This window comes from Hippopotamus amphibius, chromosome 3 (assembly GCF_030028045.1).
Source record: "Hippopotamus amphibius kiboko isolate mHipAmp2 chromosome 3, mHipAmp2.hap2, whole genome shotgun sequence".
Lineage (NCBI taxonomy): Eukaryota > Metazoa > Chordata > Mammalia > Artiodactyla > Hippopotamidae > Hippopotamus > Hippopotamus amphibius.
The window spans coordinates 158,437,220-158,453,653 of record NC_080188.1 but is presented as its reverse complement, the minus strand read 5'-3'; the positions used below and the strand labels follow the sequence as shown (position 1 = coordinate 158,453,653).

The following is a 16,434-nucleotide window of genomic DNA, read 5'->3' as shown; positions in this document are numbered from 1 at the left end:
TGCAGCTCACTCTCTTCTCTTTTTTGCCCAATGATTCTCCAGATGGAGCCTCTTGGCTTTGATTTTCCAAAGCCCCCCCCAGATCCAGAGACTTCAGACTCACCTGTCAGTATGAGTATCTGTACCTTCAGGGAACAGGGCCTCCCTTGAGCTCAATTCAAAATAATACATAGATTGTTTTTCGTAAGATAATTCAGAACAAAGAGATGGCTAGAGACTCGTGCGTATGAGAGGAAGAAAGGAATTCTAAGTCTTGGAATGTTCTCTCATTCCTAAGATTTGAGGACAGGGAATAAGAAACAAGAAACACTTACTGTATGAAGCGTCCAGCTGAGCGGGCCTGTGCAGAACAGAAATGGGTCCCAAGGGCAGGTGGGGGCCAGTCCTGAACAGTCACTCTACCTTTAATTAAAAAAAAAAAAAAAGCATATGATAGCAGAGGAAAGGGGAGATGGAGTAGAAGGAAGTAAAAGTCAGCCAGAAAGAAAGAGTTTGGAGTACGGTGGGGCTCAGTTGAACTTTCAGCACAGACAATAAAAGAGAGGGAACGTGGTTTTTCCAAGGCAAGGGGGAAGAAGCAGGACTCAGCCCCTTTCAAGGAGGTGGTGCTCGTTCCACACCTTATTTATGCACCTCTCAGCCAAGCTTCGGGTTACCTGCAGAGCCCGCCCAATGGGGAGAGGCCTGGGTTGCTGGCTCCACCTCTCAGCTCTCACACCTCCAGGGGCCCAGGAGTGGCGAGGCCTTTCTGCACCTAACCTTGCTTTCTTATTGTTCTGTAAACATCAGAAAAGGGAGGAGAGGTCTCTATTGTTGGAGAGACTCAGGTGATCTGAGCCCGGTTGCTGTTCCTGGGCTCCCAGAGACCTGGGGAAAGAAGAAAGGGAAGCTCAGATCTTGTCTCAGCTAGGAGAGGTTGTATGTGTGTGTGTGTGTGTCCGCACAGGTGGTGAGACTGGATGGCCTCTGGAGCTTTTAGCTGTGCTCCCAGGTCCCAACTCTACCCGGTGCACTTCAGGAATCCAGCAGAGATCTGCCAGCCCATCCAGGGACCCTTGGGTCCGAGGAGAGGCCCAGCTAGTGGGTTATCCTGGCATTCAGTACAGAGTGAGTCTGCTGTGCTCCTCTTGAGGAGTAAGCAGCTTTATAATCCAAGAGGCTCTGCAACCCAGTTTCTCTTTCATTCCTGGGGGTGGGGAAGAGACTACCCTCTGTGAGGGGAAGCTGGGAAGAGACAAAAGGAATTGGAGAAAGAGCCAGCCAACTCATTAGGAAACAAGAAGGAGGTTGGTCTATCAACTATTGATTATTTTGATTCTCCCTCCCTCCCCTCCCCCTCCCCTCCTCCCGCTCCTCCTCCCTACTTCTCCCTCTTGCCACACCAGCAGGGCTAGGGCAGGTGAAGTTTCCTCGGGTGCAGCATATTTTGCTGGGACTCCTAGCCTGACTCCCATCTGTTCTCAAGGCAAATCTCCTGGTGGGCAGGGAAAGTACATTCCTCCCCTCTCCCAGGAAAGGAGGGCAATTAAAGAACCCAGTTTATAGGATATTGTGGTGCCACGCTGTCCCACAGCCCTTCGTAGAACCTGAATTCTCTCTCCTCAGAATCTCTTTAGACATCAGCCAATCCAAACCTCTTACCAAACAGATGGGAAAAATGAGTCTCTGAAAGGAGAATTTCAGTCTCAATTTCACGCAGCCAGTGTAGGGTCAAGATTGGAATCTGCCTGTATCTCCTGGCTTCCATTAAAGGGCTCTTTACAACAGACACTCCATGATTGCCTTCCCTGGTTCTGGAGGACCTTGCATTTACCTGGAGCTTTCTGCACTCTTTCTGGAAGAACACAAGGCTCCACTGGGGCTGAGGGGAGGGAGATTTTCCAGCTGAGAGCTTTCTTAAGTCTATGGACTCCTCCCCCAGATCGTGAGGGCACATGATTTCCCTCAGCTCTTCCACTTCCCAGCTAGTAATGGAGAGAGAGAAGCAGAGGTGACCAAGATGACACACACTTGTGGGGTAGAGACTCTGTGCCCTTGTCCATCTCTCCCTCCCTGTATTTCATTCATTCACTCTTTCATTCACTCTCATTTATTCATTCACTCTCTCCCTCACTGCCTTCCTCCATGAGGGCAGCGACTCTGTACCACGTGAGTGAGGGACTGTGCTTACCCTTGAGAAACTCCCAACTTAGATACACATGTTCACGTACAGACAGGAAAGAGAGGCCAATGAGAAAAACACTATGAATACTCCCCCAAAGGAAACTGCTAACTTTTGTCTGTCAGATGCAGGGATGGTCCTACAGAGAAAGTGACATCTGAGCTGGCTCTGAAAAGATGAGGCGGGGGTAGGGGGTTGGTAAGGACCCAGCTTGAATGAAAGCCCTGAGGAAGGAGCCCTCCCCCCCTGGTTCAGAAGCTCACCCTGGCCCTGGGTGTGACTAGAGGCAGGTGGCTGACTGCTGAAGCATACGACGGCCCCAAAATGTGGGATGAAGGGAAGGGAAGGAGGGGTACCGAGGGCAGAACATATGCACAAATCCTGCTAGTCAGATTCTTTCCCCTCCAGGGGTCATTTTTGACCTCTAAATTTGTTCAGAAAAATGGAAATGAATTAAAACCCAGCTGATATGGCTAGAAAAATCTCACCTGCCCTTTACGGTAGTAGTATCTACCTTGCCATCAACTTGATTTACAAGGGTCCAGGAGGATGCTCTGTGGACTGGCTGGACACTGGTTTGTGTGGCGGGTCAACAAGGGGTGGGAAGCATGTCAGGGTGGCTTTGCTGGAATCCTCCTGGGCTCTTTGTTCCAAAGTCAGCTTGAGAGGCAAAACCCCTGGTCATCCTCCCTCCCCCCACATTTCTAGTTCTGTGTCGTTAAGAGGCTTTTCCCAGACTCTTTCAAGGGTTGCCCTGCCTGCCTGTCTGAGAGTGTTTGCGGGCAGAGGGGACTGGAACAGGAGGGCAGCGTTGCTAGGCTGAGAGCACGAGGGCTCCCATCTGCACTCAGGAGCTGGCCACTCTAAGGGTGTTTGCTCACTTTCTCCAATGGAGCTGCACGTTTTGCTTTGACTGTGTATCCCTGATCCTGACTCCTTCGCCACCCACCGTGCCTGAGCCAGGGCTGCTCTTCTGCAGAGGATCTTTGGTCCCCACATACCCCCTGGGTCCTGGAAACCCATGACCATTCCCTCTGCCCTGACCTCCAGCCCTGTATCTGGTTCTCACCTCTTTGGTTTATTGAAGAAACAGGCAACAGTCTGCAAAGTCCCCCAAATGTTCTAACACCTGATTCGGTTAGATTCTGGTTATAAGCTCATCTAGCTTTGCAGCTGCACCTCCAGCCTTGCTCTGTACCTGAGGTCTTCCGTGAAGGTCCGTGGTATCAGCGGCAATTCTTTCTACCGGGGAGGGACAGCAAAGGAGAAGCCACTGAGGTTTCAAAGAGCCCCGTTGCACAACATTTGGAGCAGGCTGGCCTCTTGGGGTGAAACAGAAAGGATAGTGTGACATAAAGAGACAGCTTATTCCCAGGAACCTGCCGGTAACATCAGGGCCTACGCCTGGGGGTGGGGGAGTGCCTGCTTGGGCTGCCTGCAGACTGGAGCCTTCATGACCAGCTTTCCACTGGTCCCGGGCCTCCAGCTCTGCTTCACATGTTGAAGAGCTTGAAGAACCACTCCCTGAGAGGTTTCTCAGGGCCCCAAATCAGGAGGAATGCATGCTAATTCATCTGCCTCTGTACTTTGGTCCAGAAAGTAACTGCACAAATGTAAGGTGGAGAAGATGTGATTTAGCAGTAACATAAATAGAAAACAAACAAAAAACTTAGGATTTGAACTTATGGTAAGCTTTATGGGACTCAACGTTGTGATGTGGCTGCCAAAAGAGCAAACTCTATCTTTGGTTGTATTATTAGAAATCTGAGACAGAAAACATGGGAGGTGATATTCCTACTCTACTCTGTACTGCTCAGATTATACTTGGTTTATTATGTTTGGTTATGGGCTTCGCATTTTAAGAGGGCTCACTACAAGTCTGAAAGTGAGAAAAAGTGATTAGAATGGTGAGTGGATTTGAAAATAGGTCATTCTGAGAAAGGATTAAGAGTCAGGGGCTGTTTAGTCTGGAGAAGTGATGACTGGGGAGTTGAGGGAGGGATATGATAGCTGTTTTCAAGTATGTGAAGACATGCCATGTAAACAAGGTTTATATTTTTTCTTAGTGGTCTCGTGGGTTAGAATGAGGGGCAACTTCTTTTGCTATCACCAGTTCCCTATAGAAGTACCTTCTTAGAAACAGACCACAAGGGACACAGGCAGGCAGCAAAAGAAACCGGATGGTTCTACAGTCAATGTAGCCCCTGAGAGAGGGTAAGTCTCACCCCAAAGTGGAAGGACTAGGCATGCTTTCTGCATACACCTACCAGGTGGTACAGAACACCTGTCTAAACAGGTGGCGCCAAAACCCTAAACCCAAGTCAGTAAATCAAGTTGAGGCCCCTTCCTGCCATGGTGAATACACCTTCCCTCCTACTTCATTGTATCTCCTTAGCTGACTTGCCTGGTGCAAGTGTTGTGTCCCCAGAAGTGTAGTTTGGGGTTGGTTTTCACTAGCCAGACCTTTGTATGTTGACTGTTTCCTGACATCACATCCCTACTCTGCACATACGATCCCTGTGATCTGTGCACACTTCTATAATATATCACCTTATAGGTATTGATTTCTTGTCTTTCTCTCTCTCTAGACAATGAACCTCTTAAAAGAAAAGAAAGCCAGCACCTAGAAGTCCCTGGCTCATGGTAAGTGCTCAGTAAACATTTGTGGACTGAGTGAAGGTGAGAAGAGGCCTGAATGGGGAATTCTGACCCTCTGTTACTGAGGAGACTTGGGGTCTGGGGCTAACACCCCCTCCCCTCACTGTCCTGGCCCCGTTCACTCCAATATTGATCAGAACTGTCCCAGAGTTTCAGGACCTGCCACCAGATGTTTTCCGGCTCTGGGAGATCTGACGGCTTGTTGTCCACTCTTCTGTGTCTGGGCTGGGACTGGAAGCCCCGCATTCCTGAGGTGGGCACAGTCTCTGGAAACTGTAGAGGCAGCGAGGCGGGCTGAAGCCTGCCCTGTTGTGGGTCTCCTCTCCCAGGCCCCTTCCTCCCAAGACTTAACCTTGCCCTTCAGGTGAGAGAAACAACTTTGAGGTCTGCCCATGTGCCCCTGCTGGACAGAAGAGGGAGCCCAGGGGACATGATAGCACGTGAAAGCCAAGTCATTTGTCTGACTGCCACTCTATTTCTATTGACCCCCCAAAAAATCTCTCCAACGTGCCTGGAGTTTTTCTGGGTTGGGAGAATTTCCATTTCCATGGAGCATGGTTGTTTGAGATTTTATTTTTTCTACGTCAACATCTGAAATACCACTTCAGGAAAGCAGAGGGGTGGGGGAGCATTCTTAACAGAAGAGGCTTTGATACGCTGAAGCAGTTTAGGTTATTCAGCACCAAGAAGGGGAATCCAAAAATGCTGAGCTAGAGAGAGCTTGCACCCTCCTCTGTCCTTGACTCCTGACCCTCACCGTTTGGAGAGCTAGAGGGTTTGGAGACCGCAGAGAGACAGGTGTCATTTGTTAATCGATATCTTCACTCAACCTTTATTTTGCACCTACTAAGTGCCAGATACTCTATCAGACGCTGGAGATCAGTGGATAGCTAAGATTCAGCCCCTGGACCCAAAGACTTTACAGCGCAGTGAGAGCTAGTGTGGTGACATGGACTGCAAGAGGGAGGGACAAGGACAGTAGCCCCTGTGGCACTGTAGCAGCCAAGAGAGAGGAGCCTCTGTCCTTGCCTTGTTGATCAGGAAGGCTTCATGGAAGAGGTGCTACCCAGATGAGCTCAGAAATGCAAGAGGAAATATGCCAACTGGAGAAAAGAGAGAATTTGGTGTGGGGACTCTTTGGGGTGGCAGGGCTGAGTGGGAGTGGACAGGTTGCCTTCTTCCTAAAGTAAAAGTTAGAAAAGTGCAATCTCTACCCTGGGTCACTGCCCAGACACAGGGTTACTACCTGGGGAGTCTTGAGTGGAGGATTGGAGGGGATTGAAAGAGCCCACCTTGCCTGGGAGGGGAAAAAATCTAAGCCAAACTTCATCAGTACCTTTGCAGGATGGATCTACTCAGGTAATCAAGTTTGGCAATCTCTGCTGGCTACCTCACCGCGTGTTTTTGTATGTTTCATGAGATGTCAGTTAGAATTTGCCAAATAAAGAGGGAAGATTGGCAGGAGAAGGGGGAGTTTTAACGGGGAGAAACTAACTGGTGAGCTGCTAAAGGAAGACAGGCAGACTTGAGGCCACCAGAATGCTTAGCTCAGTACCAGGTAGGATTGACGCGCGCATGCATGTACGCGCGCACGTGTACCTGCCGCTAACTACATCAGGTATTTTAGCCCAGTTTACCTACTAGTCACAGAAGGCGATTAGGTGGGCAAAATGAATGAGGCAGAAGAAGAGGGGGAGGATTGGACAGTTGCAAAACACTTCTGTGAAAGTTTCCAACCCTTGCTGGGTTGTTCTGGGCGGGGGGGAGGTAAGTCAAGTTTGGGTCTCTTGTCTCATACCTTCAACTCTTAGACGAAACAATTAGAAATCAAACCTTCAGATGGGGAGTCGTTTTGGCTCTCAGCACACAGGTCTCTGCTCTCAGACGCTGGCGGGTGCCAGCCCATCCATCATGCAGAGTCCTGGAGAAGCCGGCGCTGGTGCTGAGTTCAGCAGTTCTGAGCAAGAAAGCAATAAACCAGTCCCGGAGCCCTGTTGCGGCAGCGGAGTGGAGTAATCCTACAACTTAATAAGCAGGAACATGCAGCAGGACTGAAGCAAATTGTTTGGAGGTGATGAGATTGCAATACCTTCCTGGGCCGGAGAGAAGCTTGTGAGAAGGAGTTTGGGGGTTTGTGGTCCTGGGGTGGGGGATGGGATGAGGGGGAGCTAAGGAAGAAGAGGGCCGGAGCTTCACCTGTAACCCTGGGATTCACTTTCCAAAGGCTGGGAGGCCTCATGACCTAAGTCTATTCAGCATCTTTTGAAAATGAGGATGGAGAGGAGCTGGAGAACGGCTCATTCTTACTGAAGTGGGCTGAACCAGGTGTTAGGCAGTGAGACCCCTCATTCATTGCTAATAGTCAAGTCACAAGTCACTCAGTTTCCTCATCTGTAAAATGGGCATAATAGGCATGCCTGGATAATGCTTTGGAATATTCCCCTAAAACTGCAAAGGCTTTCAGAATCATTATGAATGTTTATCACACCCAAGATCCCAAAATGTTAAAATGCAGTTTTATGGGCTCAAGTTGCTAGGTGTATCCTGTTCCTGGGTTCTGTGTTTGGCGCTGAGGACCTGGCTGGTAGTCCCCAGTTTTCCTCAACCCAACCCAGAGATGTACTGCAGCTGTGAGAGCCAATTGTTAACATTTCAGGAAATAGTTTTCCATCTGGTTGTTAAGTGTGTTGGTAGCTTGAAATCAGCCACAGTGGGAGTACTTATACCATGCTACAAATCTGGGTCCTCCTGAGAGCTGGTTGTTAAACATTTGCCAGCACACCCCAGGCCCCACCTTTCCCCCTTCACTGGTTTTCCATGTTGCTTCCCTAGGGCTGGCTTCCCTGCCTGCTTTTCTCCTCAGTAACACTGAGCATGCTGGGGCAGGGATGCTGAGGGCCCTGAAGGGGGCCTGGTTCTGGTCCTGCAACCCAAGCTCCAGTCCCACTGGGCTGCTTCCTGTTTCCAGGAGATGTCATCCATGTGTTTTTTTTTTTTTTTTTTTTTTTAACTCTGTGTTTTTCTTTTTTTTTTCTTTTTTTGGGCGTATAAGGTTTTTTTTTTTGTTTGTTTTTTGTTTTTATTGGGGTATGGTTGCTTTACAATGTCATGTTAGTTTCTGCTATACAATGAAGTAAATCAGCTATATGTATACATATATCCCTCCCTCTTGAACCTCCCTCCCACCCTCTCCATCCCACCTATTTAGGTCACCACAGAGCTCTGGGCTGAGCTCCCTGCACTATACAGCAGGTTCCCACTAGCTATCTATTTTACACATTGTAGCGTATATGTGTCAGTTCCAGTCTCCCAATTTATCCCACCTTCCCCATCCCCCAGTGTTCGCACATCTGCATCTCTATTCCTGCCCTGAAAATAGGTTCATCTCTGTGCCTTTGATTACACTCTCCCCTCCATGAATGACTCTCTTATGATGGTTATGCCAGGCTTTCCAAGAATCCTCAGGGCACAGACATTTTACACATATGGAAACTGAGGTTACGTCGTGTGAGGTGACCTAACGAGGATGCGTTAGGATTAAGACTGGAGAAGAGATTTTTCCTCACGCGTCGGGCCAGGGCTTTTGCCATTACTCTTCCCATCACATTTTCATGCTCGCAGTCATTTCCTCTTCCCCACAGAAGCCAGCATGATGCCCTGCAGTGTCAGGGTTTAATGCCTGCGTGATACATTGACTAAAACTTCCCTTTCTCTCAGTCACGTATTTTGTGACAAAAATGAGGTGGGGATTAGGGAGGAATTATAGCATGATATTACTTCTACAAAATCAACTTGTCCTCAGCAAAGCCCTGAGGATATTTTCTCCCAGTAGGTACTCGGCTAGATGGTCCCTTCAGAGTGAAGCCTGGAGTCTGTGGGAAGGCAGTTGAAAGGGTTTCAACGGAAACGAACACATCTGTGGACTTTCAGCAGAAGAATATTAAACAAAATGTGCAGTTATGATATTGAACGGGTCAGACCTTCCAAGCTTTAGTGAAGCTCTTCTGCCTCTTGTTTGTGTTGTAGCCAGGACAACAATTTAACATTTCCCTTAAATTTGAGGACCGGGGATCCATGTGAGAAAGGAAAATGGACAAGTAAATGGGCTTTTTGCAATGAATAAGAGATGCTCCCAAAGGTTTTCCTTGTAGATTTTATTGATTGATCGATTGATTTATATCTAAGTGTCCCCTTCATCCCCACCTCAAGAAAAAACTTAATAAAAGTAGGCAATGGTAACGATTTAACAATGAGAGTTTCCTATTTCTCCCATAGGACTAGTGCCTAATTCTACTTGGGCTTGAAGATATGAGTCCATTCTTATCAGCCAGGTTAAAAGGAAATAAGAGACCCCTCCATACTCCTGTCTTTGCTGAACCATAAGAGAGCCAATGCCACACGGTGGCCAAGGGGCATCCTCTGGGTTGTCCTCTGGTGGAAAGTCAAGAGCTAAGTGTATCTTCTTTCCCATAAAGGATCTGCCAGGTCGACGGTAGGTGAAATTATAGGTTTACCTCCGGCCAACGTTTTGAAGAACTGCAGTGTTCCTATTCTTTTCCAGCTAAGCTCTGATGTGGGCAGACTCCCTGTAATTATGGTATAATTGGATTTAACTATAGGGGTAGAGCTAGTTTTCAACCCAGGCCCCCTCAAATAATTTGTTGCTTATTAGAAAAAAAGGGTACTCGTACTGGCTTTAGTGACATGTGTGGCTCCCCCAACTCCCCCATTTAGTGGGATTGGTTGAATCACAGTGCCCTTGTATCCTAGCTCTGAACATTCCAGAAGTTTCACTTTCTCTAAAAAGGAAACCAGAGGTGAGGCCTTCCTAGGGTCCCAAAGTGAAATGTTTCAGTCTTTCTCACTCCTGTGGTGAGGAGATTTTTCTCAATGTCCAGAGTTTATAAACTGGGGGCGGTGGGTTGAACTTGGGAATGGGTTGAGGCCACAAATGTAAATTAACTGGTTTCACATAAAATTCTGGATTTCAGCTTCCCCTTAAAAAAAGAAAATCTGTCAGCCCTGGGCCAGAAGTCCATCATTACCACACTTTGCTGGACCTTGAATCTCAGCTCCTTTCAAGAAGGCAATGAGTTTACCACTTGCCTTCCAGCCCTCATCAGTCATTTACTTAAACTTCTTGACCATTGACATTTGAACGATTTGTATCCTTGGTCTCTCTCTGTCTCTCTCTCAGAGGACCCCCCCCCCCATCTCTCAGTAATATGAACTCATCTTTTATTGAAGGCAGTGTGATGTAGGGCAAAGAATAAGGCCTTCTGAGTCAGAGAAACGTATTTAAATCCCGCCTCCCTTGTTCACTAACTGTGTTACTTTGGACGAACACTTTACATTTCGGATCACTGTCTCCACATCTGGGACTTCCCTGATACCTCCTCACAGACTGGTGTGAACCCCAGCACAATCCTTGGCACATGGTGAATGGTCAGTAAATACTCGTTTCCCATGCTCTCATTCGACCCTAAATGGAAGCTGTGAAGGATATTGGTATCAGCCAATGTCACAGACTCCTTACACTGAAAACCATCTGGGGAGGTTGTCTTGTTTACTTCTCTTCCTCCAACTTACCTCTCACACACAGGTGAGATACAGAGAGAGGTAAACCCACTTGCTCAAGGTTACTCAGTGGATAACAAACAAACCCAGGTGTCCTGGGCTCTCAGCTGAGGGCTCATTTCACTCAGGACAGCCTGCCAGACCCACACAGATTCTTTCCAGCAGAATCGAAGATGGAGTAAGCGTGGGATTTCTGTTGCTTGGGGACTGAAGAAACGGTTGCAGACAGTGAGTGGTTTGAATGTCTGAAGAGAAGCATCGGGGAGTGATCTAAATTAATCATGCTATTGTTGCAAGATGTAACCAAGGTGTTCATAAGCTCTGCTTTGCCATTTCACTTTTTAAAGATGCAGATTGCCTTACCTTTCTTTGGAAGTGACTATACAATAAAGGTGTGCCACCTAGGTCAGCACCTTAACTCAGCATCTCCGGCTGAGTCTTGAAATGAAGTAAAATAATATCAAATAACTGACCCAGGCTCTTCTCCCTCCCACCCCCGGGATCCCTTATGGACCATGTGGCCATCAGACATGTGTCTTCACTTGCAAATGGCTCCAGGGATATGGTTAAGTGGAGGCTGGGTAGGTTTGGGGCAGTAATGCCACCTTCTCATAAGGTGATTCAAACTCCCTGAGGTCTGGGAGTTAGAAGACCAGGATTCCAGCCTCCCACCTGCTATCAAGGATCTGTGTGACCCTGGACAAGTCACTTCCCATCTGTGGATCTTAGTTTTCTCATTTGTCAAGTGATGGGGCTGGAGAAGACAGACTCTAAGTCTCCTTCCAAGCTCCAACAGTCTTAGATGATTGCTAATGTAGAACTTAACTCCTTCAGAAGGTTGTAGATAGACTGGAAAGAACCCACATCATGTTGCTGGAGGACAGGAGGAAGGCTATGATCCTAGGATGATGGGTCAGAGAGAGGCAGGGGTCATGGAATCAGATTCCATGATTTTTTACTTACAACCCTTGGGAAACCCAGCGAGCTTGAAGGACACCAGGCTGCTGAGTTGTTTTGGCTGAACACAGTGCAGGTGTCAGAAGATGGTGCCGTGAAGGTGGGCGATGAGGTGGTGAGGCAGCAAGTAGGAGGCTTGCAATTCCATCCTTGGGTTTATAGACTGAGCAGTGCATCCTTGGGAAGTGGGTTTCACTCAAACTTACCTGCCTCAGAAATGTAGCTGTGGGAAGATTGTGTGTGAGTCAGGGATGAGATTTTAACAAGACTCACTCTTGCTTTCTAGTTGGGATCAGACCAAATATAGGAGTAAGGAGAAAAGCAGTGGTGATGGATTTCTCTTTCATAATTGACTGAGTGGTTTCCAACAAAGCATTTAGTCCCTCTGAATCTCTGGGGTTGATGTCCTTTTTGGGGCTAACCTGATTCTGTTCCCTGAATATACCCAAGTCTTTGAGTAAAGAGGCTTTAGCCAGAGCCAGAAACAATGCATGGATATTGATTTTTTGACATGTGACTTTGAACTTGGCTTAGAATTACCACGCAGTGGAGCTCAGCATTTCTTCTGTTGCCTATACCCTGCAGAGCTCTTGGTGTTGTCCAATAGCTTGAAAAATTAGAAAAACCCTGTGGAAATGCAGAGGCAGATTTAAATCAGCCTGGACTGGATTGGATCAGTCATGGTTCTGCTAGGACACTGATTCCAAGCCAGCCATGCCCTCCTTTGCTTTCTTGAAAATGTAATTTCATGTTGCACCCCTACAGATGCTGTTTATAGCACCCACTGGTTCCTCTGACCACATGGGCCATCATCCCTGACTTATTTCCTGACTTATTTCTCCCCTCCTGTCTTACTCTACACATCCTCTAGGCTGCTGTATGGCTTTTATCACATTTTTTTTTCCACCAGCTGCTCCAACCCATGGTGATCTCTTTTGCAGCAACCTGCTATGGCCATTACATTCTGAACCCTTCAGTCTAGCTTTTAATTCCATGCTGTTTTGTATTGTTCTCCAATTGTTTCACATGTGTTCTTTACCTCTTCACAACCTCTCCAGATTGTAGGATTCTTGGGGCCAGGAACCATGTCTTCTTGAATCAGCCCCTGGCCCAATCTTGCTGGTCTTGGAGTGTCTGAAATTTCATGGTCAAGGGTTTTGTACTAGACTATCCCCCTGCCTCCATGCACTTCCCCCAGCTCCTGCTTTGCTCCCGCCCAGGACAAACTTTCCTTTTCAGCTGGAGCCCTGCAGCTGCCCTAGCATGCCTGCTGCAAATCAGCTTGAAGTAAGCTGTCTGTAAATGCCCTGGTGAGTCAATTGGGCCCCTCCTTGGAGACAAGGAATTCTGATGAGGTCTTGCAGGCACATGCCTGCCCATCTGTGGAACAATTCCACAGCCAACCCCCATCTTGCCTCTGGGAACGCTCCTTACTTTTACCTTGCTCGAGTAAGCTGCTTCCCTCCTCTGCTGGCTGCCCTGACTTGTCAGGTGTAGATGGCAGGGCAACTCTGAAGAGCCAGCCCTTGGTGGGGAGAGGCAAGACTCTTTCCTTTGAGAGTCAGAGCATTGTGGGATTCTGCTGGGTTTACTTTGGTAAACCCAAGAGAAAGAGAAGAAACCCCTGAGTCATGGCTGTTTTAAAGTCTTCCCCAAAGGCAGTAAGAGTAGGGTGGGGAAGAAGAGACCAGGGCTCCGATTTGGCTTGGCCACCAGTTTGCTGTGTCACTTTGTGTGACTCACTGATCCTCTCTTACTGTCAAACTCATCTTCTGTACGGGGAGGTAGTTGGATTAAAGCAGTAGATTTCAAATTTCTAAAACTAAGGAACCCTTTTATCAAATGAAATCTTATGAAGAATTTCAATTTCTATAGCATAAAAGCAGAGACAGTCTGATTGGGGTGCAGAGAGGCTCTTGGTGTCCCTCTGGTCTTTCAAATTATCCTTTGAAATGCCTTGTTACAATGTCTCAGGAACCCAGTTTGAAGAGCACTGAAAAGGATGCTCTCTATGGCAGTTCTAGGTCTGACAGTGTTCACACCCTTACCACTCAAAGTGTGGTCCTTGGACCAGCAGTAGCATCTGGGAGCTTGTTAGAAAGGCAGCATTTCAGGTCCCCTTTAAGACCTACTGAATCAGAATTCCCAACCCAGATTCACAAGATCCCCAGGTTTGAGAAGCACTGATTTGTACAGTTCTGTGACCCAGAGAGCTATGGGACATGAGCACCAAGGAGGCATCAGGTCTTTCATCATCTTATGTGAGCCTGGTCTACTGAGGTTGGAAGTGTGGGCCACATCTCTTTCCTGTGACTCCTATGCTTCAGTGCATTAGTTGTCCCCTGGATGGGGAAACCAGCCATGGGAAACAGCAAGGCTTGTCCTTGGGCTTAGCTAAGGAGGACCTAGAAGGGGTACCAGTTGGCTCTGAAGAATGTATGTTAAGAAGTGCTGGAGACACAACATTTCAAAGGCGGATTTGTGTTTCCAGTATGGAAGTGCTCTCTGCAGATGTCTTATGAGAATGACTGTACTAGGCGTTTGTGCTTTTCTTCTCCTCTCTTCTCTTCTCTCCTCTTCTCTTCTTCTTCCCTTTCCCTTTCCCTTTCTTTTTTCTCTTTTTCTAATATGTGTCCCTTGCACTATCATGCAGGACCACTACACTCTCCAGCACCTGCGGTATGACAGCTGGCCTTGAACTTAGAAGACCTATATTTTATTCCTAGCTCTGGCCTTTTCTAGTGTTGTTCCTTTAGTTTCTCTGCCTCTCTGGGCCTGTCTATAACACAGCATGGGAACCTAGCAGAGCTGTGAACTGAACTATGGGAAAGTTCTTCTGGTCAATTGTAAAGTACTAAAAGCTCAGGAATATTTTCATATCAATTCTGATCTGTAAAAACACTCAGAATTTTGCTTCAGCTGATCCAGAGGTCACAAACAACCCTATGAGGCTTACAGCTAGTATCTGTGTCAGACTAAGCTTTTCCTTGAAGTTCAGGTTTCTTCAAAGTTAGACAGTCCTGTTGGTGGTTCTTAAATACCCTTCATTGGAATTGATGAATCAATACTTGACTTTCTTTTAAATAGTATTGTGGGATATTAAAAGGAAAGGGAAAATAAATCTGAAACTATTCTAAAATAAAAAATAAGTTTATTAAAAAATCCAAAAATAAAAGGAAAAAGAGAAGAAAAACTGGTTTTACTCTTAGAACCTGTCCTTAGAACAGGCCAGGAGCCCCTTCCTGCTGAGATTTTTTTGATTTGGTCAGAAAGTTGGGATGAGATGTCATCCTTGAGTCAACCTTGAAAATGAACTTGCTATTTTTTTCTTTCATCAGTTAATGTTTTAATGGCCACTTCTGAAAAACAAAACAAAACAAAACAAAACAAAACAAAACTCTTCCTGGTAACCTAAAAGCATGTTTGTGCTGTCAGGGGCGATGTTTCAGGAAATTTGTATATTTCTGGTGCTTTTTATATTGACAGAAGAATTTAAGTGTCATTTAATAAGACCTTTAGGATTTTCTTCTGATTTCTCATTTCCTCTCTCCTTTTTGAAAATCTGAAATCTTCTTCAGCAAAGAATAAACAAATTTTAGCCCCAAAGGAGGGGGCTTGGTTTGACATCTAAGCACCTGGAATGGAGGGAGGTTCATAACTTGGTGGGAAGCCTCAGCCCTGCCCTGGCTCTGGCCGGACACCCTGACACCCCACCCTCTCCCTTCTCTGTGCTCAGCACAGCCCCTGCGATGTCATCCCACCTCACCTACTAACGGCCTTCTTTCCAAGGGCACCCACCGAGGTTCTATGCCTTTAAAAAAAGTTCCCTTGGGGACCTCTGTGCTAGACTTGGGGGAGAAACTCTTTGCTTATTGTGGTGCTGTCACGAGGACAGAGGCATATCCAGGACAGATTGCGAAGACCTCAAAGCTCTTGGGATAAAGCCAAGTCAACTTCCCTTAAAAAATAATTTTAGAAAGTATTGAATGGGCTGGTAAATACCCACCCTGTGAATCCATTCTGGGGAAGCTGGGTTTGGTGGTGCTATTCAGCTGAGCCCAGGGGACTTTGCTTATAAAGCCTTCTTTACCAGGATCTTATGTCATTTGAAAGGTCATACCGTCACTGGCCAGCCCTGGTAGAGTGGAAAGGGAGGTTTTGTCCAGTGGCATCTGCCCAAGGATCAGGTTGCCTGTTATGGAAAGATGCTGTTTCTTTGGGCCAACCAAGGATGCCTTTAGTGACTTCATGGGGTTTTCCTCGCTAATTCAGCATCTTTCATTGAAATCTAGGCTAGTGATCAATTCCCAAAGCCCCATGGGATTTCCATTAGAACTTCTAGTCTCTTTGGGGGCTGGAAAGATACACACTTACAAATCTCTTCCTTTTTTTACCACTTTATAAATTGCTTTATGCCATGCCTCCCATATTCATGACTTTGGCCCACATTTTTGTCCCAAGCATAAGACCTGTTTGTCCAGCTTTCTCTTGAACATCTGCAATTCAAACTCAATATGTCAAAATTGAATTCATTGTATTTCCCCCCAAACTTGTTCCCTCAAACACTCCTGTGTTCCTTTTCTCTGTAAATAGCATCACCTTTCACCCAGTTGCTCATGCCAGAAATTTAGGAGTCACCCCTGATTCTTTTCTTCCCTTTATTCTTCACATCCTATTTGTCACCAAAACCTGTCAATTTCATCACCTTAATAGGCGTTGAATCCAACCATCTTTGCCCATTCTCGTTGCTATCGCACTGGCGCAGACCACAGACAATAATCACCTGGATTAGAATCAAAAGGAGACGGTTTCCTCTCCCCACCTCCCAGTTCCAAGCACAGAGACCAACACAATGGATGCTGAAGAAATGTTGGGTAAATCAAGAAATGGAGAAAGGAAGGAAAGACAAATGAATCTATTACCAGCTACTGTCTCCTGAAAAGGCCAGGTTAGACCCAGGAGGGAGATGAGGAATTCTTTAAATATTAAGACTTCAGATGAGACGTTTTATAACATCCTTTTGCTGCAGTACTCATCGCCAGTAACTTCATTATCTAACTTGGATCCCAACTGCTATAGTA

At 46.8% G+C, this 16,434-nt stretch overlaps 1 long non-coding RNA gene across 1 annotated transcript in view; it reads left to right on the top strand.

Annotated features, from left to right (window-relative positions):
• Positions 1–855: 855 nt before the first annotated feature.
• LOC130848067 (uncharacterized) overlaps positions 856–16,434 on the top strand; it is a 43,810-nt gene continuing 28,231 nt past the window's right edge. The window contains exons 1-2 of the long non-coding RNA XR_009052516.1: positions 856–1,286; positions 4,750–4,804. This is a non-coding gene — a long non-coding RNA (uncharacterized LOC130848067). The remainder of the gene's footprint in view (positions 1,287–4,749; positions 4,805–16,434) is intronic.